This window comes from Equus caballus, chromosome 17 (genome assembly GCF_041296265.1).
Source record: "Equus caballus isolate H_3958 breed thoroughbred chromosome 17, TB-T2T, whole genome shotgun sequence".
Lineage (NCBI taxonomy): Eukaryota > Metazoa > Chordata > Mammalia > Perissodactyla > Equidae > Equus > Equus caballus.
The window spans coordinates 29,046,670-29,071,594 of record NC_091700.1 but is presented as its reverse complement, the minus strand read 5'-3'; the positions used below and the strand labels follow the sequence as shown (position 1 = coordinate 29,071,594).

Sequence of the window (24,925 nt, the reverse complement as noted above, 5' to 3'; positions counted from 1 at the left end):
AGTAATGCATGACTATAATTATTAGATGCTACAAGGAAAGGCTTTAAGTACAGAATGGTGAATTCTTACTGTGGAATATTTGCCTTATTTTGTTTTAGTTAACTTTAAAAATAGGAGGATTGGATCGTGTTTGGTTTTTCTTAATTCCTTAAGAATAGTTTGTGGGTTTTTTCATTATTGTTTCTAAATGTGAAATCAGAGGTGATTTTTGTTAGAATACAGAAGACTTAGTGAAAAAAGAAATAACATTGGTTTCATAAATAGATTAAGATATTTTTTGGTTCAGGAAACTGGAAGACAGTACATTATGGGATTGAGATTATTTGAATATAGTACAGTGTAACACTGGCAAAGATGTGGTTAAAACGTTTCATTTCAAATATAAGTAAATTCGAGTTTTTACAGGAAATGTGATAGGCCTGGGCTAGACATTTTGAATTAATTAAAAAGTAGTGAAAAGGGCCGGCCTGGTGGTGTAGTGGTTAAATTCGTGTGCTCCACTTCGGCAACCCAGGGTGCATGGGTTCAGATCCTGGGCGTGAACCTACATACCACTCATCAAGCCATGCTGTGGCAGCGTACTACATATAAAATAGAGGAAGATGGGCCACAGATGTTAGCTCAGGAACAGTCTTCCTCAAGCCAAAAGTGGAGGATTGGCAATAGACATTAGCTCAGAGCTAATCTTCCTCACCAAAAAAAAGAAGTAGTGAGAAAATTTTCTTCGAATTCTGGGGAATAATAGGAAAGAAATTGTTATGACTAGAAGAATAGTGGTTGAAAATGATATTTCTTCCTTTCCATCCTCCTCTTGCTTTTTAAAGACCAGTAGAGCCCAAGGTTTTATATAAGAAAGATTATCTTGTACCCTTAGCCATGAAAGTCAGGCCTTCCTTGGTCACTACTTTGTCCTTTAATAACAGTCAATAAATGTTTGTTGAATATTAGACCTAGTCTTCTCCCTATAACAATCGACAACTTTTTAATATTAAAGACACATTGATCTAAGTAGAGCAACTATATAGGGCAGTTGTAATTTAGGAAACATGGAGATGGAGTGTGAATTAATTGTATTTGATACTTGCTAAGGGAAAGAGTGTCCACATCAGCAGAGAGGAAGGCTCATCCTTTTAACTTGGTGTATCTAACACCATCAGAGCCTCTTGTTCCAGATTTTGAAACTCGCCAGTAGTCTTTAGTTTTGTGATTTATAATCAGGAAATTAAATCCTATAATACAGCTAAGTAGAGCAACCTTGAGGCTTTTGATTATCCTTTTATTTTAGAGTCATTTAAAGATTATTTTCTTGTTTTTTGCTTTAACACTTTGCAAAAGAATTCCTGGCAATCTGAGAAAAATACTTCAGAGATTTAACCTAATCTTAAAGTGGTCCAACCAAAAGTTCATAATCATTTTTTCAGAACTCTTCTTCCAAAGAACTGTGATCCTAAGTGTAGCATTTTTTAAAAAAGTCAAGTGCTTGAATCTTTTTTCAGTTTCAACACATTTATATTTATTCACCAATAAGATAACTGGTACAAATGCGTATCTTCGTATAATTATCCATATTTTGAAAAATTATGTTGAATTATTATTTGTCTTCTTCAGACTAAGTAACCTCAATTTAACTTTTCTTTAATTAGTTTGTTATCCTACTTAGGACACTTTTCGAAGTGTCCGTAGCTTGGTTTTAGTGGATGAAACACATTATTATAAGAGTCAGGCAATCTGAGTTCCACCTCCATTTGTATCTCCTCTCTTTTCTCTCTTCTGTTTCAATAAAGAGGGTAGCCCTCCTCTGATCTAATAAGGTAAATGCCTTCACCTGTGCTCTGGATTCCATCTCTTATCTTCTCAGGAATCTTTATGTTATCAATTATTCCTTTTCTATGTAGCTTCAATCTTGCCTTCTTTTCTTAGTCTGTCTTCATTTAAACATGACCAAGTCTCTCATCTCTTAAAGTCCCTGTTTGTTGAGACCACTCATTTATAGCCACACTTCTCTAATGAACTGTCTACACCTGGTGTCTTTTTTCTCTCACGTCTTTCTGATACTATTCAATCCATTCCAATTTAGCTTCTGCCCCATCATCCTAAATAGATTTTAAGGTCTCTGGAATGTTCCTCTGTATTGATAAGCATTCTTCAGTCCTCATCTTATGTGGTTACTTGCAAGCATTTAACTTTTGATCACTTTTTTCCTTAAAATGCTTCCCATTGCTGTTAGGATAAAGACCAAAAACCGTTATGTGATATTTAAGATCCTGGTTGATGTGGCCTCTACCTTCCTGTCCAACCTCATGTTTTATTACTCTTCTTACTGTCTGCATTCTAGCTGTACTGGCCACCTGTCAATTCCTTGAATGTGTTATTCTGTTCCCTCTTCCTGGGATGTTCTAGGTGCACACATCCTTTCCATACTCATCCTTCAGATTTGAGCTCTTCAAGGAAGCCTTTCTCAACATAGTAGGGTTGGTGAGGTCTAAAAGACATGTTATATGCTTTCATGTGCTTTTTCTTTATTAATTTGTATGATGAGTATATGATTATTTTCCCTCTTTATTATTATTAATATTTTTTTGGTGAGGAAGATTGACCCTGAGCTAACATCTGTTGCCAGTCTTCCTCTTTTTATATGTGGGAGGGATGCTGCCACAGCATGGCTTGATCAGCGGTATAGGTCTGCTTCCAGGATCTGAACCTGGGATCCAAACCTTCGAACCCTGGGCCGCCGAAATGGAGCACGGAAACATACCTGCTAGGCCACTGGGCCGACCCCATTTACCCCCATTATTTTAAAGCTCTGTGAGTCAGAGATTGTACCTGTTTTGCTTACCGTTACATGGTCATCAGCACAGTGGCTGGGAAGAGTGGTTTTCGATAGTCATATAGTAAGTGAATATAACTAGTCTCAGCTTGTTATGGGCTACATTGTGTCCCTCAAAATTCATGTGTTGAAGTCCTAACCCCCAGTACCTAGAATGTAACTATTTTTTGGAGATAAGGCCTTTAAAGAGGTAATTAAGATAAAATGAGGTCATATGGTTGGGCCCTAATCCAAGACCACTGGTGTCCTTATAAGAAGAAGAGATTAGGACACAGACACAAAGGGAAGACCTTGTGAAGACGCTGGAGGAGAACAGCCATCTACAAGCCAAGGAGAGGCTTTTCAAGAAAACAACCCTGCTGACACCTTGATCTTGGACTTCTAACCTCCAGAATTGTGAGAAAGTTAATTTCTGTTGTTTAAGCCACCCAGTCTGTCGTACTTTGTAGCTTTGGTAAACTAACACAGGTTTAGGTACTGGGAAGTGGGATGCTGCTCTAACAAATACCTAAAAACGTAGAAGTGGCTTTGGAACTGGGTATGGTAGAGGGTGGAAGAGTTTTGAGGTGCATGTTAGAAAAAGCCAAGGTTGCCTTGAGAGATTGTAGGTAGACATATGGATGTTAAAGTTGATTCTGGTGAGGGCTCTGAAAGAAAGCTGTCGAGAAGGCTGTGTTGTCTTAGAGATATACGTGTATGAACATAAACAACATTGGTAGAAATATGAAAAAGTCAAAAACGAACACATTATTGGAAACTGGAAGAAAGGTGATCTTGTTATAAAGTGGTAAAGAACTTGGCTAGATTCTGTTCATGTGCCGTGAGGAAAATAGAACTTGTAAGCCGTGAACTTGGTTATTTACCTGAGATTTCTAAGCAAAATGTTAAAGGCACAGCCTCATTTCTTCTTGTTGCTTATAGTAAAATTCAAGAAGGAGAGAGATACATTGAAGAAAGAATTGTTAAGCAAAAGGGAACCAAAACTTGAAGATTTGGAAAATTGTTAGCCTATGCATATTGCGAAAAATTTGAAAGTGTGTTCTGGAGACATCAGGATTGTTGCTAGACAACCATCTGCTAAAGAAATTACGGACATGTGACTTCTGGAACTATTAAGCTATCTCAGCAGGAATAGAGATGGGGTTATGTCAACAGAAACACTACCAGCTTGGACTGAAAGGGACAGAGACAGGATGAAATGAAGAGAGGCTGTTAGATTTACGGGATTCTACAAGTTAATAGACCTATCTGGCTGTGATCGTGTGTTGTCCTTCAAGAAGAGAAGAATGATCCTGAAGGTGGTTTAGAGTTTTGCAGGGCTGCCATGTCACCATGGGATCAGGGCCCCAAGCCTGAGGGGATGGAGCTACCACACTGGTGAGCTTGGAAGGCAGGGCGTACATCTCAGTGGGCCTGGAGGACAGATCAAAAAGCCAAACAAGATTATTCTTCAGCCTTAAAATCTGATGGAATTTGCCTCGCTAGGTTTTGGACTTGCTTGGGACCCGTCACCCCTTCTTTCTGATTTTTCCCTTTTGCAAAGGGAATGTCTGTCACATGTCTCTCCCACCATTGTGTTTTGAAAGCAGATAACTTGTTTAGATTCACAAGTTCACAGTTGGACAGGAATTTTGCCTCAGGATGGATCATATCTCAAGTCCACCCATACCTAATTTAAATGATGTCTAGATGAGATTTTGGACTTAGAGTTGATGTTGGAATCAGTTAAGACTTTTGGGGCTGTCGGAATATGAATATATTTTGCATATGAGAAGGTCATGAATTGTGGGGGCCAGAGGGCGGATCGTTGTGGGCTGAATTACGTCCCATCAAAATTCATATGTTGAGGTCCTAACCCTCAGTACCTCAGAATGTAACTGTATTTGGAGATAGGGCCTTTAAAGAGGTAATTAAGGTAAAATAAGGTCATATGGATGGGCTCTAATTCAATATGATTGGTGTCCTTTTAAGAAGAGATTAGGACACAGACACATACAAAGGAAAGAACCATATGAAGAAACTGGAAGAGGAAGACCATCTACCAGCCAAAGAGAGAGGCCTTAGAAGAAACCAACCGTGCTGACACCTTGGTCTTGGACTTCTCCAGAATTGTGAGAAAATAAATTTCTGTTGTTTAAGCCACCCAGTCCGTGGTACTCTGTCACAGCAGTAGCAAACTAATACACAGCTATTACACCTGGCCATCTGAGAGGCACTTGTGAGGCATTTCCTTCTCTCTTGCAGTTCCTTCGTGTGTAAAATGAGAGCATTTGACTGGATCAGTTGTTCTTAAATTGTATTTTAATTCTAAGCTTTCTGAAAATGGAGTGTGTTCATTAAGAACTATATCCTGGGTTGCCCCACACTGGAGATGTTCACAGTGCAATTGAGTTGTGTGTTTCACACTGTTCCTTCAAGATACATCAGGGATTGTTGTAGAAGGCAGAAACCTCCAATTTTAGTAGAGCACAGAATTTGAAATTGCAGAATTTGAAGATAAGTTGCAATTCTGATTGCACCTTAAGCAAGTGACTTAATTTTCTGAAACTTTCCTCATAATTAAATGAGGATAATACCTTCTCAATCTGTAACATAGGGTTATTGGAGGGATTAAATGAGATGAGTATGTTAGAGTTTCAGCTGAAATAGCACTTGTGTTAGCCTTGAAATTCTGTGATTTTGTTTGCCTTTTGATGATTTTGCTTCTATACTTTTGATACACACTAGGGATAGGCAAAGAAGGAGACAAACCAGTTGATTTTTATGCTAGTTAGAAATGCTGAGAGAGAGAGAAGGATAGTTTGATATTTTGGTTACTAAATTTATCAAAGATGCTCATATTCCTCATTAGCACAGACAGGAGTTGAGCTATGGAATAGCTCAAAACAATTTGTGATGATGCCTGTGCCTTTTTATCATGAATAGTGGCACTATGTATTCACCTGTGTTCTGTGGACTGTTGGTATGATCCAGTCGATTTGATACTCCCATTTTTACTGACAAATTTGGTATAATTAGTTTCACAGAGCAGTGTATTGGCCAGACCATACGAACCTATTTCTTTGAAAAGAAAAAAAAAAGGAATTTTTTGTTTTAATGTCAAACTTAATGAAAGCAGTGAACCTTTTCCTGTCTCTCCTGGTTTTTATGGAGACATTTTTCCCCTTGTTTTTCATACATGACATTCTGTGTCATGTTAATGTGATAGTGTGATATCAGCTTAGCTGTAGTAATGTGAAACTGTTAGTTAATTGCAGCCTGGGCTCCTATGAAATGAGTCATTCAAGATAGGAGCATCAGTTTGAGTGGATGTTGGCTTTCTATTCTTTTAATACAGTTAGGGAAGTGACAGAGTTGTCACAAGATTCAGTAGACAAAAGGGGAGAAGGTATATGTTGGAGGGTAGAAGAGGCAGTTTGTAGTATTTGAAGATAGAATTACGGGTACCTCGTTTGTTTGTTTTTTTAAATGATAGTATTCTAAATTTTTAATAATATGCCTTTTCTTCTTGACTCACCTCTTAGATGATTTTCTACTCCTGCAGTGAAGTAGAAGAGAAATTATTATATTTAGAAACAGTTTACTTATAGAAAAATGAGGTTATCTGTAGGCAGAATAGAAAGCACTCAGTGGAGAAAGGAAATCAAAAGAAAAAGCACCTAATCAGTTTTTAATTAGTTAAATAATTGTCTATTGAAACTTTTAAGCAAGATGTTGATAAATTGCTGTGGTGTGGAAATAATGGGGAACGTTCAAGAAATGTGTGTTTGGTCATATGGATTCTCCCCTTAGAGGAGCTGGGTTAGACCTTCTGAAGGCACAAAGCCCATAGTAGGTCTCCAGGACTGAAGCTTAGGTAAACGTCTTGCCCAAGGAGGTCAGAAGAGCCATAGTAGGTCTTAACTAAAAGTCTCAGAAAACACCAGATTATGCTGAGGAAACATAAATTCAGTCAACAAATAGGAAACGATGTCATGGTAAACTGGGAGGCGAGTCAGAAGCCAGGAACTGAAATCGTTGGATGCATACAAAGATGATATTAGGCCATTGCCATGAATGGTGTTGAAATGCTGGAGGCTTGCTTTACTAGTTGATACGTATATCATTTCTTGGTGGGGGATGACTGATTTTCAGGTACAGAATTGGAGTAGAAGCTTCCTGTCTGCCTTCCCTACTTTGAACAAGGGTTTTATCCTTTTTGTCCTTGAAAGGTGTGAAAGGTGGTCATTGTGGGGTTGGGAAGGGAGGGTAAGCTTGGGAAAATTTCCACAATTTACTCTGACTCTTTATCTCAGGTTGTCAGGGCTTGGCCAAGATATAGAGTAGAAGATTGAAGTTCTCGGAGGCCAATAATGGTGTGAAATACATGGTGGGTATAAATTGGAATTGAGACTTGATGGGATTGAGTTTGAATAGGCCCAGGAAGAAGCATTCTGGCATTTGGCAGTCATAAGAAGGTGGAAAGTGTGGAAAACAAACAAGGCTTCCTCCTTGAGTTGTCGTGCCTAGTACATATCAGAATGCTTTATGTTTTTTTTAGGTGCATCAGGTATATCTTGGGTGTTGGGACAATCTACACAGGTATGTAGTAGTAGTGCTCAGTGCAGTGGGGACATAGCAGGTGGAAGCTATAGTTATTAGGGATGCGATGGTGTTTTCTGATTGGAGGGACGTGGTCAAGAAATATGAACCAGTAGTGAGAAGAGGCAGTAAAATGTTTTTTGCGTGAATATGTAGCAATGAAGTTACTTTTCCACTGTTCAGTTAATGGATTGGTAGTCAGTGAGTGAAATGTGGAGGACTAGGTTCATAGAAGGCTCCCTGGAGGAGCTGATGCCTAAACCTTGTCTAAAAGTGGGCTTTAGCAAGGGAAAGAGAATATGGGAAAAGGGCCTGAAGGCAGTAGCAACTGAGTGATCAAAGGCTCAGAGGCAGGAAACAGTAATGCATTTATTCATGCAAATGTTTCTTCATTTAACAGTATTTCGTGAGTGATTACTATGTGCCAGGCATTGTTCTAGGTGGTAGAGAGATAGCAGTGAAAAAAATAGACAAAGCTTCTGCCCACCCTGGAGTCATTGTAGGGAGGCTGACCCTAAACCAATAAACAGGTATCTTAGTAAGTCAGGTGGTAAGTGCTATGGAGAAAATCGAAGCAGCATAAATGGGACAGGGAGGGTAGGGCTTAGGGGAATGGATGCCACTTTACCTGGAGTGGTCTGGTAAAGGCCTAACTGATAGGTACATTTGAGCAGAGTTTTGAAGAAAGAGAGTGAATTAGCAAAGAGAGCAGTGAAGGAACAGCATTCCAGACAGAGGATCCTGCCAGAGGGCCCTGATGAGGTGGGACTGCTTGATGTGGTTAAGGAAGAGCAGGAGGTCAGTTTGCCTGGAGCCAAGTGAGCAAAGGGCAAAGTGGTAGAAGAGAGAGTCAAAGAGGAAGAAGAAACCAGATAATATGGGCCTTGTAAACTCTTGAAGGAACATAGCTTTACTCTGCTTTAGTTGGGAAGCTATTGGAGAGTTTTAAGCAAGGGATGATATCATCTGACTTCTGTTTTAAGTTACTCAAGTCAGTTCTGGCTGCTGTCTTGAGAATCAGTTTTAAAGAGGCAAGAGTGGAAGCAGGGACTGGTTAGGTGGCTCTTGCAATAATACAAGTGGAAGATGATTGTGACTTTAACAAGGGGGTAAAGATGGAGGTGGTGAGAAGTAGTTGAAGCTAGTGCTGACAGGATTTGCTAAATAGATCAGGTAATGGGTATGAGAGAGAGATGGAGTTGCAGTTTACTGAGATAGAATGTGTTGTAGGAGAGCACATTTGGAAAGGAAAACAGCTGTTTTTAGTTTTGGACATGATAACTTTGAAATGCAATCTAGACATCCAAGTGGAGATGTAAAATATGTACTATGCTTAGAGTTTAAGAGAGGGGCCTGGGTTGAAAATACAAATTTGGGTATGGGTGGGAAAGCAGACTTTTCATTGTTGTTGGAGTGTAAAATTTGGTGTATTTTGTAATGGGAGATAACTCCAGGCAACAGTACTTCTTAGCCTTTTCCACATATGACAGACACAGAAAACAAAATAGGTAGAATTTGCTGGAGTAAATGGACCAGGCTATTTTACCAAATGCTACTGGTGCTGGGGCGTGGGGACTCCATCTGCTGCAGGCTCTGTTCAGTGGTCTTATCTGTCACCCATTCAAGGCATTACCAAGCACACTGGTTGGAAAGCTCTGTTCTGAGGAAGCAGGGGCCAGATCAAGGAGAATCTGGAAACGCAATGTTAATGAACTAAGAGTTCTCTTGCAGATAATAGGGCTTGTGGAAGAGATTTCAGCAGAACTATGACATAGGTGCATTTGTTTTAGATAGGCACTTTTCAAACTATTTGTAGTGAAAGATAAGTTTCAAAAAATTTCCAATCCATCACAGTCTGATACTTTAGTAAAGTATAATAAAAAAGTGAATTACTAGAACAAATTTTAAAAATACAAGTCAAGTAATTTATTAAATTCAACGAATATAAAAGTTACTCTCAGATTACTATAAAAGTTTAAAAAAACTTACTCTCAATTTCTTTACTCTCGTGAACTAGCAGCAAACTGCTCATGGATTGGCATCAATATGGATAACACTTTTGTATAGCACTGTTTGGAATGGAGCATACTTGACAATGAGAATAATAGAAAGAAGGAAACATCTGTAGACACCTTATCAGTCAGTTGGAAGGCTACCTAACATTTTGTTGTGTTTGTTGAATACCTTGAGCAGCCTGAGGCAGCCTATCAGGCAGTGGTTTGGCAGAGGCATTAAGCTTGTGGTGGGCCTTAATCTACTGATAAGCACATCTGGCCTTTCTGATTGTGTAGTCTCCTCCATTTCTCTCCCAGCATTCTGCTCTTCGGGAGCCACACCAGGGTGGCCCTGACCTTGGTCAAGTGTAGCTTATGTTTAAAACGATGTCTTAGTTGATGAAATTTGATGATTTGTTTTAGTTTCAGTGGTAACTAGAGAGTTACAAAGTATTTTAGGTGGACTGTCTTTCAGGGTAGAGTGACCTTTATCACCTGGTTTTCCAGATCCTGTGACAGAGAGTCAGCTGAGTCATTTTAGCTGCCCAATATGTAGGTTATGAGAAACTAAAAACTTTGGAGCAAGGGAGCCTCTCTGAATTGACTAAAATTAAAGATGAGTAGAATGGTTAGCCCTTCTGCACAGTTAGTGCATAAGGCTACTCTTATCCTGGTAGAGCCAGTGTTCCTTGTCTTTTTGTTTTTGTTCCACTACTAAAAGCACCAGCATTTATCAGGGGAAAATGGGATTCTCCTCAACTCAGGTTATGTTTCTCTCTGTGTTCTGGAGGACCTGAACTAGAAGTGAAGATACCCATCTGACAGGGATATGAGGTCACCGAGTATGTTATTTGGTCATACTCCTCTTTTTCTTCATGAAAAAAGGCCTTGTTTGTCTGCAATAAGCTTAAGTCCACTTGCATTTGTATGGACTCCTCACCACACCTCTGCCTAACCCTATCTAACTCTATCTTGGGCTGGCCTGTCAAGTCTTGGACAAGAATAGTGGGAAGGTGCTATCAGGTCAGAACCTATACTCTTAAGGTAGCTGAAAGATTCAAGAGTTCTTATTGTTGGAAATAGACTCTGAATGAGAGGTCATTACAAGATGGCTCTTGAATATGCACTTGGAATTTAGAATTTGGTGGCATGCTAACTGACTCACCCCTTGGTACAGTCAACAGGTGTCTTTGTCTTCCTCACCAGGGCTAAGACTCAGATATGACAGAAGGGTGGTCAAAAACCAGAAGTAGGGGCTGGCCCTGTGGCCGACTGGTTAAGTTCTCGCGTTCCACTTTGGTGGCCCAGGGTTTTGCCGGTTCAGATCTCCGGCGTGGTCATGGCACTGCTCATCAGGCCATGCTGAGGTGGCATCCCACATAGCACAACCAGAGGCACTCACAACTAGAATATACAACTATGTACTGGGGGGCTTTGGGGAGAAGACGAAGAAACAAACCAGAAGTAGCTTGGTTGCATATGCCTTTTTGCAGAAGTAATATTCAAATTATTCAGTAGTTGGTGTGGTGGGCCAGTTGGCCAGCTGGCACATCTGCTGTCTTTCTGGCTGTCTTAGTCAAATTCCTGGGGAAGCCACAGTTACCACAAGTAACCACATAAAGGCAACTCTGGGGAATCAATGGTGAGTAGTCACAGCCTTTTGGTCAGGGGGCCAAAAGGGCACTGGACATTTGCCTGCTGGGGTACCAGTGCCACTGCCACTGGTATCTCATTTCCCACTGTCTTCCAGGCCAGTTCTGGCAGAAGGGACATGAAGGAAGAGGAACTGGCTGGCTGATTGCTGAGGTGGCTCGTGCCAGGTCTGTTCCTTGTCAAGACCCACTTGAGTTTCCCCAGGGACAAGTGAGAAAAGCAGGAAATGCACAGGCTAGACCTTAGAGGTCCCCGAAGGAAGCCAATGGCAGTGTTCAGGAGGCATGATTTGGGGGTTGATTGCGTGGACACCAACCAGTCGTAATTGAAGCTGATTACTGTGCTAGAGAGGAAATCTATGGGCCCTTTGGGATGCCGGTCATTAACTTGTTAGTTAGTTAGGTCAGTGGGGTCCTGGAGAAGAGGCTTTGCTCTGAGTTAGCAGAGGGCTCAGGGTACTATATGCTAAATGGTACAGAAGAATTTAGGTATTATAACAAACTGTGTGGCCACAAAAGTATACTGATTGACTATTTTAGCTCTTTGAAGTCTCTCTGAGAAGCGTAGCTTCTTGAGTCTCCATGGCAATTTTTACGTGCATAAGGAAATCGTGCAAGTTCTCTAGTTTTCTCCTAATTCTTTTCTGGGATGGGTAGAGTCCCAGAGAAACTATGAGATGAAAATGCCTGGTATTAAGTGAATAGCACCTCCCTCACCTCTGCTATTGGCTGGAATGATTGGAGTTTATAATTGGCACTCTCACCCCCTCTTTCTTGGATACAATGAGTAGAATGTGTCCTTTCACTTATACATGTTGAATTAACAGTAGTTGTGTCTCTCTATCTTCCAGTTTTAGGGACAAGTCTGAAAACTTGTGCAGGGAGGTAAGAGCAAATGGATTTGGTTGAGGTTCTGGTCAGACATGTTAGTGATAAGGCTTAGGTCTTGGAGACCAAAGCTGGGGCAGAATCTTCTGCCCAAGGAAGCCAGGAGTGGAAAAACCACAAGGGGCATTCAAGCCAACATCTTTGGAGAACTTAGAAAACTGATCTCATTCATTGATTTCAAAGACCAAGAGCTTGGGAGTCCTGGAAGGGATTGCAAGAAAGGCCACAGAGAGAGGAAGTTCCACAACCATCATAGCAAATAGTACAAAGAATCTCTGGTGTCCTTTTCAGCCACTTGATATTTGGATATATTGAGTCTGTATAAAGGTAGAAGCTCCAAACAGATATAGAGATGGTAGTGACAGATCTTTCTGTGTGTGGTTGAAATTTATGTAGAAAATTAATAGGAATTATGTAGAAAATGAGACAATTACTGCACCCAGAACCCTAAGGGATATCCGTAGGAAACAGATGAGAAAGTATCATTGGTAATTATTCTAATGAGAGAATTGAGGGGGAACAAGAATGCTGTGGAGATTTCAAGCATTAAGAAATTGAGCAGGGTAGGTTTGAGTACCCTGAAGAGCAAATTGGCTGATGGAGGGTGAGAAGGGTCAAAACACATTGCTTTCTAAATATGACAAAACAGCAACAAAGATAGTATAGTGAGTAGAGTACTACAATCACAATCAAGAAATCAGAACCATTGTTCTCATTATACTGCTGTTTTGTGACTTTTCACAAGTTGCTGTCCTAGTTCATGACTCAAATATTACATATAAAAATAATACCTTTTTGTTTTCTCATGAATACTGTGAATATTAATGAGGTACTATTTATGGTATACTCTGGATTCTGCAAAAAATACTAAACATATTACTGGTTTCTATTTGGCAAAGTATTTAACATATTGAAAAATGGGGTGTTGGAGCTAAAAGGAATACGGGACATCTAGCTCAAATCTCACATTTTGTAGATGAGGAAACTGAGATCCAAAGAGGTGATATAACTTACCACCTAAATTCAGTGGAAGAAGCAGGACAAGAGGACTCCTGGCTTCCAATTACTTCTTTCCTATACTCAAAAATCTTCCCAGTAAGGATTTATGGTGAGTAATATTGTTTGGAGTAATATTGTATAGTGAGTCAGTTGTTTGACTAAATTTAACATTTTAGTAAGAAACCTTGACAGGAGTCTTTGCTGTAATTGGGGGGTAGGGATGAGGGCTCTTACCCAACTCAGCAATGTTCAACATCCTGAGTTCTTCAGATAGTCATAAAGAAATGAGAAGTTATATGATACTTTGTAAACTATTTTATTGAATGATTGTGTGTATATTGGCTGATGATAAAAGCCTAAAGAAGACCAAGGTCATGTAACAATTTAAAACATGAATGTACCGTACGTAGGTAAGGTTTTCATCACTTTTACACAACTTAAAGTTAACACGGTTCTACATATGCAACACACTAATTAATGGAATAAATAGAGAAGTGAAAACTGAATGAAAGAACTCAAGCTGTATCCTGCCTGGAAGACAGCCAGAAGATATTTTGTGAGCCATCACTTAAAAAAAAAACAGCCAGAGGTCTACAGAAGAATGACATTGTCTGACCTTTGTGGCCGTACAGTTGGGCCCACCACAGATTCAACTTTTTAGACAGTTTCTCCTTTGGAACATTATATTAAAGAGAAAAATAAAGTCACTGGTGAGGTCCAGGAATGTAGCCCGCTCATCACAAAGGTTACATAGTGTGCATCACAACTCCACTGGCACATATGTGCCAGGGTCCTCTTAAGAGGTAATATGTCATGAATCAGAAAGGGAACAACTGCAAGCAGGAAAGTAAAAAAGCTATCAGTGTATTCTGAAGCATGACTTAAACTACTTAGCTGTGACATGAGGGAAGAAAAAAGCAATGGTTAGTGTTCTGTGCAGCGTTCTCAAGTGGGAGCTGCTCCATCTGAGCATTTCTTGTGGCAAGATGATAGAACTCAATCAAGTGTGGCTGACAGGTACACAGGAGGACAGTCATCCCGAGTACACAGTGAGGAAATGATCCGTGGTGCTTGCATTGTCCTTTGGGATACACAAACCTGGATATGAATTACACATATAAATAATTCAAGTGTGACCTAAAAAAATTCATACAGAAGGAGGTAAAGGAAAAGTAAGTCCTTTTTATTCCTAATCCCCTTCACATTCTCCTTCCTAGGCAAGGTTAACAGTTTGGTGTCCATCCTTCAGGCCCCTTTTGTGTCTGTGTGAAAACAAACACACACATACACGTACACATATGCATATACATTAATTGAGGACCTACTGTGTTCCAGATCGTGTACTAGATGCTCTTTCACTCCAAACACAGATATAGGAGCAGTTCACTCATTAAGTAGTCATTTCCTTACAAACTTTGTTTGGAACATGGTTAAAATCCCAAAAGTAAGAAAGGGTTTTCTGATTTGCCAAAGTAAATGACACATGCTGTATACATCCAAGTCCCTAGGCAGTACCTTTCAAAGGCTCACTCTTTGAGGCAATTTACATTTTTTGTACAAAATTCCAGTAAGGCTATTTTGTTGGTTTCCCCACCACAAATATTTCAGCAGTAGCAGGTGGTAGTAGTTACAAAGTTGGGTTAGTCCCAGAGAGAAGAGTAAGAAATTAGATCTGACAGCCTGAGAACTTTTGAGGATACAAAAACACTATAAGATGCATGATAGAAGAGCTCAAAAAGCTGAACTATGTGGCACTGTTTGAAAGAGAGCCAGTAAGTAGCTCTCATACATTTGAAGTCATTTAAGGTATAACTATAGCTCAGTACAGTAATGGTAACTTTTTTACAGTGACAGCACACGGGAGTCAGAAATTGACACTCATTTGTTAAAAACCTCTAGGGTCATCAACCATTGTCCAGTGAATGGGATTATTGATGTCGGTCAAATGGTTAAGTTGTAGGCGATTTTTTTCATGTTAGAAAATAAGGGCTGCAAAAATGTACACGTTTTGTTGCCTTCTGTCAGCGTTTTCTGTTTGCACAAATGATGAGCTTAAAAAAAAATCCACAATTTTAAGTGTATGAAATTTTAAATTTGTGCTTATGAGGCCATCCACTTTTGGAAATTTTTTATTCTTAGGGGGCATGATACTTCCTTCTTAATTTCATGTTTGAAAAGGTTTGGAAATTTAGTAGTTACTGTATTTGTTTTAAAACAACAGCTGTGACTTTTAAATGTGTCAAACATGTTAAGAACTTGAAAAGTTGTAGCAAATCAGGTCTGTCTTTAATAGTGCCTGCTACTAAAGGGATTTACCAAGCAGGTGTAAGTTTGGGATTTGAAAGGATATTAATATCCTTCTGAAGGATAGGATAGTAATGAATTCTCACTTTAATTATATTAATTTCTATAGGAAAACAGAGATGTTGATCCTAAAAATGCTTTTAGGATACATGTAGGAAAAATGATTTTTAAAAATTTAGCTTGGCATTTTGGGATGTTTAAAATAGCATCTTTTTTTTTTTTTTGAGGAAGATTAGCCCTGAGCTAACTTCTGCTAATCCTCCTCTTTTTGCTGAGGAGGACTGGCCCTGAGCTAACATCCATGCCCACCTTCCTCTACTTTATACGTGGGATGCCTACCATAGCATGGCTTTTTGCCAAGTGGTGCCATGTCCACACCTGGGATCTGAACCGGCGAACCCCACGTCGCCACGTCGCCAAGAAGCGGAACATGCGAACTTAACCACTGCACCACCGGGCCAGCTCCTAAAATAGTATCTTTTGAAAGTGGTAAATCCTAAGGCAGTAGGGGTGATGCGCGTATGAGATCATACATGGATATCACCTATCTCATTTCAGGCTTAAGACAAGAAGTAAGATTAAACAAGCTTCATAATAGCTTTTTCTTTTCCTATAGTTTTCAGAAAGGCATTTAGTTTTAGTATTTAATTCATTGCTTTTCAAGTTGCCAGAGTTAGGCAACTTTTTGGGGGATATGTGGAAAGACTAATTTTACTAGGCAAATTTCTTTTTTCCATATATGCAAATTCCATTATAAATGACTATTCAATTAGGAAGAACTTCTGGTAAGTAAATAACACTGTTTGCAATTTTTTGTTATTGCAAACTGGATTTTTTTTCTGTTGGTTTTACTTTTTTCCTATTGATAATTGGCTTAGCTGCTTTGTAGCCTGAAGTTTCTTTGGGATGACTAGTCCATCAAAAGATATTGTTAATAATTTCAAATTACTAGAACTTACTTTACATCTACAGAAATTGTCTCCCCTTTTTGTTTTTGGTCTCTGCTTAGTGTAACAGCAGAGTTAGGTAATAATAGTGATGTTGGAACCTGTGAATTCTTGTAATTCATCATTACTATGTAATCTATCACAATGAATGGGGGAACAGTATTGCATAGTGTTTAGGAATGCAGACTTTAAATGCCAGAGACCTCTATCACCTGCCAGATGTTTGGGAAAATTACTTGAATCTCATTGTCTTCTATGCCTTCTATTTATAAAGTGGGGTTGTTAATAGTATCTACCTCATAGGGTTGTTGTAAAGATTGAATAAGGTAATACATGTAAGGCATGTATAATAAGCACAATGAGGAAAATATTGATATGATTAATAACTGAGTAAGAAGTGTCATTTGGGACTATAAGAATATCACGAAGAAAAAGTAGCACCCTGCCCCTTTTTCCTGTAAAATTCCAGACCTGTGAATTTTCTCTGCCTGGGTTTGTTTTGTATTTTCAAGTTCTGAGCCACTGTCCTGGGAATAATATAAGCTTTTCGTCAATTGTGGAGGCATTAGTATGTCTCAGTTGAGGCTACTGGTGAAAGTGTTTTCCTACTGTAAGCAGGGTGAAAAATGACGATTTACTCTAATTACAAAATTAAACATTGCATTTCCCACATATTTGTGTAAGTCACCGAATAAACTTAGACAAAAGCAACAGCTTCCACTGTGAACCTAGTGGTGGAACTATCGTTTGTTCCACAGCACCTTCTATGTCCCAGGCACTGTTCTAGGTACTAGGGGTCAGCTGGGAGCAAAACAGACAAAGCTTCGCAGGAAGTTAAAAAAGATGAGAAAATCATATGGGATGTTAGAAGATGACCAGTGCTAAGGAGAAAAATAAAGCAGGAGGAAGGATAAGGAGTGTCTGGCCCAGGGTAAGAGTGAGCATCTTGGGGGTAGGGGAAGGAGGCAGTGGCTGCCATTTTAAACACGAGGTCAGGATAGTCCTTACCTGAGAAGGTGACGTTTAAGCACCTTAGTTTTTCTTATTTTGGTTTAAACAGTTATTAAGGAATTTTTGAACAACATAAAATTCCAGCATAAGTTTTTAAATGTTTATTATATGACCAGATAACAAAATAAATTGTATTTAGTTGTAATTTTTCTTAGAGTAATGGGTATCTGTGAAGCAATACTGTCAGTGTAAGTTATTTCTTAACAGTGAAAATGAACTGCAAGTATTTTTCTAGAAGAATTAGAATTGCCCAAATCTTGACAATGAAACTAGATTTGTTGTAGAAGAGGAGAAGTGTAATTGATAGAATTGGAGTTAATACGTTAGAACATTGAACTCATTTACCTTGTTAATCATGGATTTTATGCATGCAGCAGTGTGATCTTGTCAAGGGAAAATAAAAAGGCTTTTCTGTATTGGAAGCAATCCCATTGCAGTAATGAGAATTTACTTGAGAAGGTGTTATAAGGTTTGGAAATTAACTAGTTCCCTTGGGGAATTTAACTTTCAGGAAAGTGGTGATTTTTATCTAATCTATTTTGAAATATATGTTGCTTTATCTCTTTATACATTTTTTAAAAATTTGACTAAGGATGGACATAATGAAATCAATATATTTAAGAATAAATTAGATGTTAACTTTGAGGATTTGCAGTTGTTGGCAGTAATAAAATTTAAAGCATTATTATCTCAAAGTGAAATCTTGAGAACTCATGTGATAGAAACAGAAAAATTGATTCAATATGCTGTACTATAGTTCAAATTGGAATTCTTCTTGTTCATGACTAATGAAGATGTAGAGAAGTCACCAAATAATAAAGAGCTTTTTTTGAAAGAAAAATATTTTTATTATTAAATAACCATAATTACTTCCTAATAGTTTGCATGTACCTGTGGGGTATTGAACAGTTTCTCAAATCTTGGAATCACTTTGGACACTGCCATGTGATTTCCTGCTCTGGTGGATTTTTGTATGGCACTTGCTTTTAATCACAGCAACTTCTCAAAACCCAGCTTTGTAAATATAAGGTGTAATTGAAAGGAATGTGGAGTGATCTGATGTTGAAACTGTGAACTGTCCCAAGCTAGAGGTTTGCATGTTGTCTCATAGATGCTGCTGTGTATTCCTTGAAAGTTTAAAATATCTTGCAACATCCCAGGCAACCCCGTGAATTTGGTGCAGCACCTCAGAGCATCTAAGTGCACAGTAATAAAGAGCTTTTTTAATAAGATAGATGTCAACAAATAATTGTTGATTCTTATTAGCTAGAACTCAGTTTGCACACAGGCTATTTTTAATGTGGGATAAGTTTATGTTCGTTAATCAAAATTTATGTTCAATAAATCCATAAGTGGGTTTATTATTCTAGAGTGAAGCTTAAATGTTGAGAAACTTTAAACATATTTATATGTTCTTTTTTCCTGCTGCTTAATTTATTTACTGAAGAAAGTCTTAGGGTTGCATTTACTTATCTTTTCTATTATGAAAGTAGTACACACTCAATGTAGGAAAATCTGGACACAGAAAATCACAAATCAACCGCCATAATTCACCACCATTAACATTTTGCATATTCCTGTGTTTTAAAATATGTATGCACGTATTTTTAAATATGTAAATCTAAGAATACATACCTTTATTATAATTGTGGGAGTTATAATTTTGACAGCTATATTGTGTAATTGTTGAGAACATAAAGTTTGGAATCAGAGAGACTTGAGTTTAAGTCTAACTCCACATATGTATTAATTATGTGAACTGGGCAATTTTCTGAGCCTCAATTTCTTTATCCGTTAAATGAAGAAGATGATGATGATAGTACTTTCTTCATAGGTTCTTCATAGGTAGGATTAAATGAGATATTATATAATATAAAAATATCTGCCCTGATAGCAAGTATATAGGAAATATGAGCCATTATTGCTGTTTTATATTTTAGGTTTTTTTCACTTCCATTTGTTGTGAGCATTTTTACAAGCTCAATCTTTATTTCTTGAATGATATTTCCTACTGTATTAACTCAAATTTATCTGAATATTTTATCTTTTACTTTAAAATTTCTAATAATGATACGTAAACTTTAGTTGTAACTATATTAACTACTGATTGCATGTAAAAAAGGTTTATGTTCAAACACATTTTTGTCACTGCAAACAGGGTACATAATTCAGCAAGGAGTACATAATTCAGACATTTTCTTGAATTTCCATTTTTCCACATCCTCACCCATACTTGTTATTGTCCGTCTTTTTTATTATAGCCATCCTAGTGGATGTGAAATGGTATTTCATTATTATTTTGATTTGCATTTCCTTGATGGCTAATGAGGTTGAGCATCTTTTTATGTGCTTATTGGCCATTTATATATCATCTTTGGAGAAAGGTCTATTCTCATCTTTTACCTATTTTTAAATTGAGTTTATCTCTTTATTATTGAGTTCTTTATATATTCTGGGTACAAATTTCTTATCAGATATATAATATGCAAATATTTTTTCCCAGTCTGTGGGTTTTTTCACTTTCTTAATCATACTCTTTAATGCAAAAAAGTTTTTAATTTTGATGAAGTCCAATTTATCTATTTTTTATTTGGTTGCTTGTGCTTTTTGTGTCATCTAAAACAACCCCACTATGTAATTCAAGGTGACAAAGACTTACACCTACATTTTCTAATAGAAGTTTTATGGTTTTACCTCTTATATTTAGGTCTTTGATCTGTTTTGAGTTAAATTTTGTATATGATGTGAGGTAGGGTTCAACTTGATTCCTTTGCATATGGATATCCAGTTGTCCACCACTTGTTGAAAAGACTGTTTTTCCCCCATTGAATTATTTGTCAAAAATCAATTGGCCATAAATATAAGGGTTTATTTGTGAGCCCTCAGTTCTTTTCCATTGATCTCTATGTTTATCCTTGTGCCAGCACCACAGTCTTGATTGCTATAGCTTTATAACAGGTTTTGAAACAAGGAAGTGTGAGTCCTCCAATTATGTTCTTTTGAGATTGTTATGGTCATTCTGAGTCCCTTGAATTTCTACATGAATTTTAGGATCAGTTTGCCAAGTTCTGCGAAAAAGACAGGTGGGATTTTGATAGAGATTGTGTTGAATCTATAGATCAATTTGGGGAATACTCCCATCTTAACAATATTGTATCTTCTGAGACGTGAACAGGGGATGCCTTTCCATTTAATTAGGTGTTCTTTTATTTCTTTCCACAATGTTTTGTAGTCTTCAGAGTACAAGTCTTGTGCTGCTTTTGTTAAATTTATTTCTAAGTATTTTCTTCTTTTTTATGGTATTGGAAATGGAATTTTGTTAATGAAAATTAACATTGTACATAAGATTAAGATTGTACATTACTAATATATAAAAATACAATTGATTTTTGTATATTGATCCCATAGCCTGAAACTCTGCTGAGCGAGGTTAGGAGTCTTAATAGTTTTTAGTACATTCCTTAGGATTTTCTACATATAAGATCATGTCATCTGCAACTAGAAATAGTTTTACTTATTTATTTCCAATCTAAATGCTTTTTATTGCCTAATTGCTCAGGCTAGAACTTCCAATACTATGTTGAATAGAGGTGGTGAAAGCAAATATCCTTTTCTTGTTCTTGATCTTAGAGGGAAAGCTTTCAATCTTTCAACGTTGAATATGGTGTTCACTGTGGGTTTTTCGTATATGGATTTCATATGGCTTTTCATATATGTTGAGGTGGTTTCCTTCTATTCCTAGTTCGTTGAGTGTTTTTATCATGAAGTGTTAAATTTTGTGAAATGCTTATTCTACATCAATTGAGATGATCATGTAGATTTTTTTCCTTCATTCTGTTAACATGGTGTATTACATTGATCAATTTTCATAGTCAAACCATTCTTGCATTTCAGGAATAAATTCTACTTGGTCATGGTGTATAATCCTTTTAATATGCTGCTGAGTTTGGTTGAGGATTTTTGCATCAATGTTCGTGAGAGATTTTGGTCTGCAGTTTTCTTTTTTTGTGTTTTTGTCTGGCTCTGGTGTCAGGATAATGCTGGCCTCATAGAGGAGTTACGAAGTGTTCCCATCTCTTCAATTTCCTGGAAAACTTTGAGAAGGATTGGTATTAGTTCTTTAAATTTTTTAATTGAGGTCGTAGTAGTTTATAACATTGTGAAATTTCAGTTGTACATTATTATTTGTCAATTACCATATAAATGTGCCCCTGTACGCCTTATACCCACCCCCTAACACCCTGCCCCTCTGGTAACCCCTAATCTATTCTCTTTGTCCATGTGTTTGTTTATCTTCCACATATGAGTGAAATCATGCAGTCTTTGTCTTTCTCTGTCTGGCTTATTTCACTTAACGTAATACCCTCAAGGTCCAACCATATTGTTGCTAATGGGATGATTTTGGGTTTTTTTTATGGCTTAGTAGTATTCCATTGTGTGTGTGTGTGTGTGTGTGTGTGTGTGTGTGTGTGTGCGTCACATCTTCTTTATCCATTCATCAATCAGTGGATATTTGGGTTGTTTACACATCTTGGCTATTACGAATAATGCTCATAAGTCTCTTTGAATTGTTTATTTCAAGTTCTTTGGATAAATACCCAGTAGCTGGATCATATGGTCTTTCTATTGTTAGTGTTTTGAGAAATCTCCATATTTTCCAAAGTGGCTATACCAGTTTGCCTTCTCACCAGCATTGTATGTGGGTTCGCTTTTCTCTACATCCTCTCCAACACTGGTTGTTTTGTCTTGGTAATTATAGCCATTCTGACGGATATAAAGTGATATCTCATTGTAGTTTTGGTTTGCATTTCCCTAATTATTAGTGATGTTGAACGTCTTTTCATGTGCCTATTGGTCATCCTTATATCTTCTTTGGAAAAATGTCTGTTCATATCCTCTGCCCATTTTTGGATCAGGTTGTTTCTTTTTTTGTTGTTGAGTTGTATGAGTTCTTCAGATATTTTAAAGATTTTATTTTTTCCTTTTTCTCCCCAAAGCCCCCCGGTACATAGTTGTGTATTCTTCGTTGTGGGTTCTTCTAGTTGTGGCATGTGGGATGCTGCCTCAGCGTGGTCTGACGAGCAGTGCCATGTCCGCGCCCAGGATTCGAACCAACGAAACACTGGGCCGCCTGCAGCGGAGCGCGCGAACTTAACCACTCGGCCACGGGGCCAGCCCCAGTTCTTCAGATATTTTAGAGATTAACCTCTTGTCAGATATATGGTTTGCAAATATTTTCTCTCAGTTGATGGGTTGTCTTTTTGTTTTGTTCCTGGTTTCCTTTGCCTTGCAGAAACTCAATAGTCTGATGTAGTCCCATTTGTTTATTTTTTCTTCTGTTTGCCTTGTCCAAGTAGACATGGAATTCGAAAAGATGCTGCTAATACCGATGTCAAAGGGTGTACTACCTATATTTTCTTCTAGGAGTTTTATGGTTTCACGTGCTACCTTTAAGTCTTTAATCCATTTTGAGTTAATTTTTGTGTATAGCAAAAGATAATGGTCCACTTTCATTCTTTTACTTGTGGCTGTCCAGTTTTCCCAACACCGTTTATTCAAGAGACTTTCCTTTCTCTGTTCTATGTTCTTGGCTCCTTTATCAAAGATTAGCTGTCTGTAGATGTGTGGTTTTATTTCTGGACTTGCAGGTCTGTTCCATTATCTGTGTGTCTGGTTTCGTACCAGTACCATGCTGTTTTGACTACTCTAGCTTTGTAGTATATTTTGAAGTCATGAATTGTGATGCCTCCAGCTTTGTTCTTTTTTCTTAGAATTGCTTTAGCTGTTCAGGGTCTTTTGTTGCTGCATGTCAGTTTCAGGATTCTTTGTTCTGTTTCCGTGAAGAATGTCGTTGGGAATCTGATTGGGATTGCATTGAATCTGTAGATTGCTTTAGGTAGAATGGACATTTTAACTATGTTTATTCTTCCAGTCCATATCATGGAATATCATTCTATTTCTTTGTGTCATTATCTATTTCTTTCAACAATGTCTTATAGTTTTCATTGTATAGATCTTTCACCTCCTTGGTTAAATTTATTCCTAGATATTTTATTCTTTTTGTTGCAATTGTAAATGGGATTGTATTTTTGAATTCTCTTTCTATTAGTTCATTGTTACAGTATAGAGATGCAGCTGATTTTTGTAAGTTGATTTTGTACCCTGCAAATTTGCTGTGGTGGTTGATTGTTTGTAATAGTCTTATGATGAATTCTTTAGGGTTTTTTTATATATAAAATCATGTCATCTGCAAACAGCAAGAGTTTCACTTCTTCCTTGCCAATTTGGATGCCTTTTATTTCTTTTGCTTGCCTAATTGTTCTGGCCAAAACCCCCAGTACTATGTTGAATAAGAGTGGTGAGAGTGGGCACACTTGCATTGTTCCTGTTCTCTGAGGGATGGCTTTCAGTCTTTCCCCATTGAGTATGATATTGGCTGTGGGTTTGTCATATATGGCCTTTATTATGTTGAGGTACTTTCCTTCTTTACCCATTTTATTGAGAGTTTTTATCATAAATGGATGTTGGGTCTTGTCAGATGTGTTATCTGCATCTATTGAGATGATCATATGGTTTTTATTCCTCATTTTGTTAATGTTGTATATCACATTGATTGATTTGCAGATGTTAAACCATCCCTGTGTCCCTGGCATAAATCCCACTTGATCATGGTTATGAACCTTTTAATATATTGCTATATTAGGTTTGCCAATATTTTGTTGAGGATTTTTGTATCTATTTTCATCAGCAATAATGGCCTATAATTTTCCTTCTTTGTGTTGCCCTTGTCTGGTTTTGTCATCAGGGTAATATTAGTCTCATAGAATGAGTTGGGAAACATTCCACCTTCTTCAATTTCTTGGAATAGTTTGAGAAGGATAGGTATTAAATCTTCTTTGAATGTTTGGTAGCATTCTCCAGACAAGCTATCTGATCCTGGACTTTTGTTTTTTGGCAGGTTTTTTATTACTGTTTCAATCTCTTTACTTGTGATTGGTCTATTCAGATTCTCTATTTCTTTTTCTTCTTCTTTTTTTTTTTTGGTTCTTTTGTTTTGAGGAAGATTAGCCCTGAGCTAACTCCTGCCAATCCTCCTCTTTTTGCTAAGGAAGACTGGCCCTGAGCTAACATCATGCCCATCTTCCTCTACTTTATATGTAGGATGCCCACCACAGCATGGCGTGCCAAGCAGTGCCATGTCCACACCCTGGATCTGAACTGGCGAACCCGGGGCTGTCGAAGCAGAATGTGCACACTTAACTACTGTGCCACCGGGCTGGCCCCTCTCTATTTCATCTTGATTCAGTATTGGGAGATTGTATGAGTCTAAGAATTTATCCATTTCTTCTGAGTTGTCCAATTTTTGGGCATATAGTTTTTCATAGTATTCTCTTTTACTCCTTTATATTTCTATGGTATCTGTTGTAATTTCTCTACTTTCATTTCTAATTTAATTTCATTGAGACTTCTCTCTTTTTTTCTTAATAAGTCTGGTTAAGGGTTTGTTGATTTTATCTTCTCAAAGAATAAGCTTTTAGTTTCATTGATCCTTTCTATTGTTTTTTTAGTCTCTATTTCATTTATTTTGGCTTAGTTTTTATTATTTCCCTCATTTTCTGACTTTGGGCTTTGTTTTTTGTTCTTTTTCTAGTTCTCTTAGGTGTAGTTTAAGATTACTTACTTGAGGCGCTGGCCCTATGGCCGAATGGTTAAGTTCATGAA

General features: G+C 37.7%; 1 protein-coding gene across 8 annotated transcripts in view; it reads left to right on the top strand.

Annotated features, from left to right (window-relative positions):
• The window catches only part of N4BP2L2 (NEDD4 binding protein 2 like 2), a 67,423-nt gene that overhangs the window by 24,425 nt on the left and 18,073 nt on the right, over nucleotides 1-24,925 (top strand). The window lies entirely within an intron of this gene.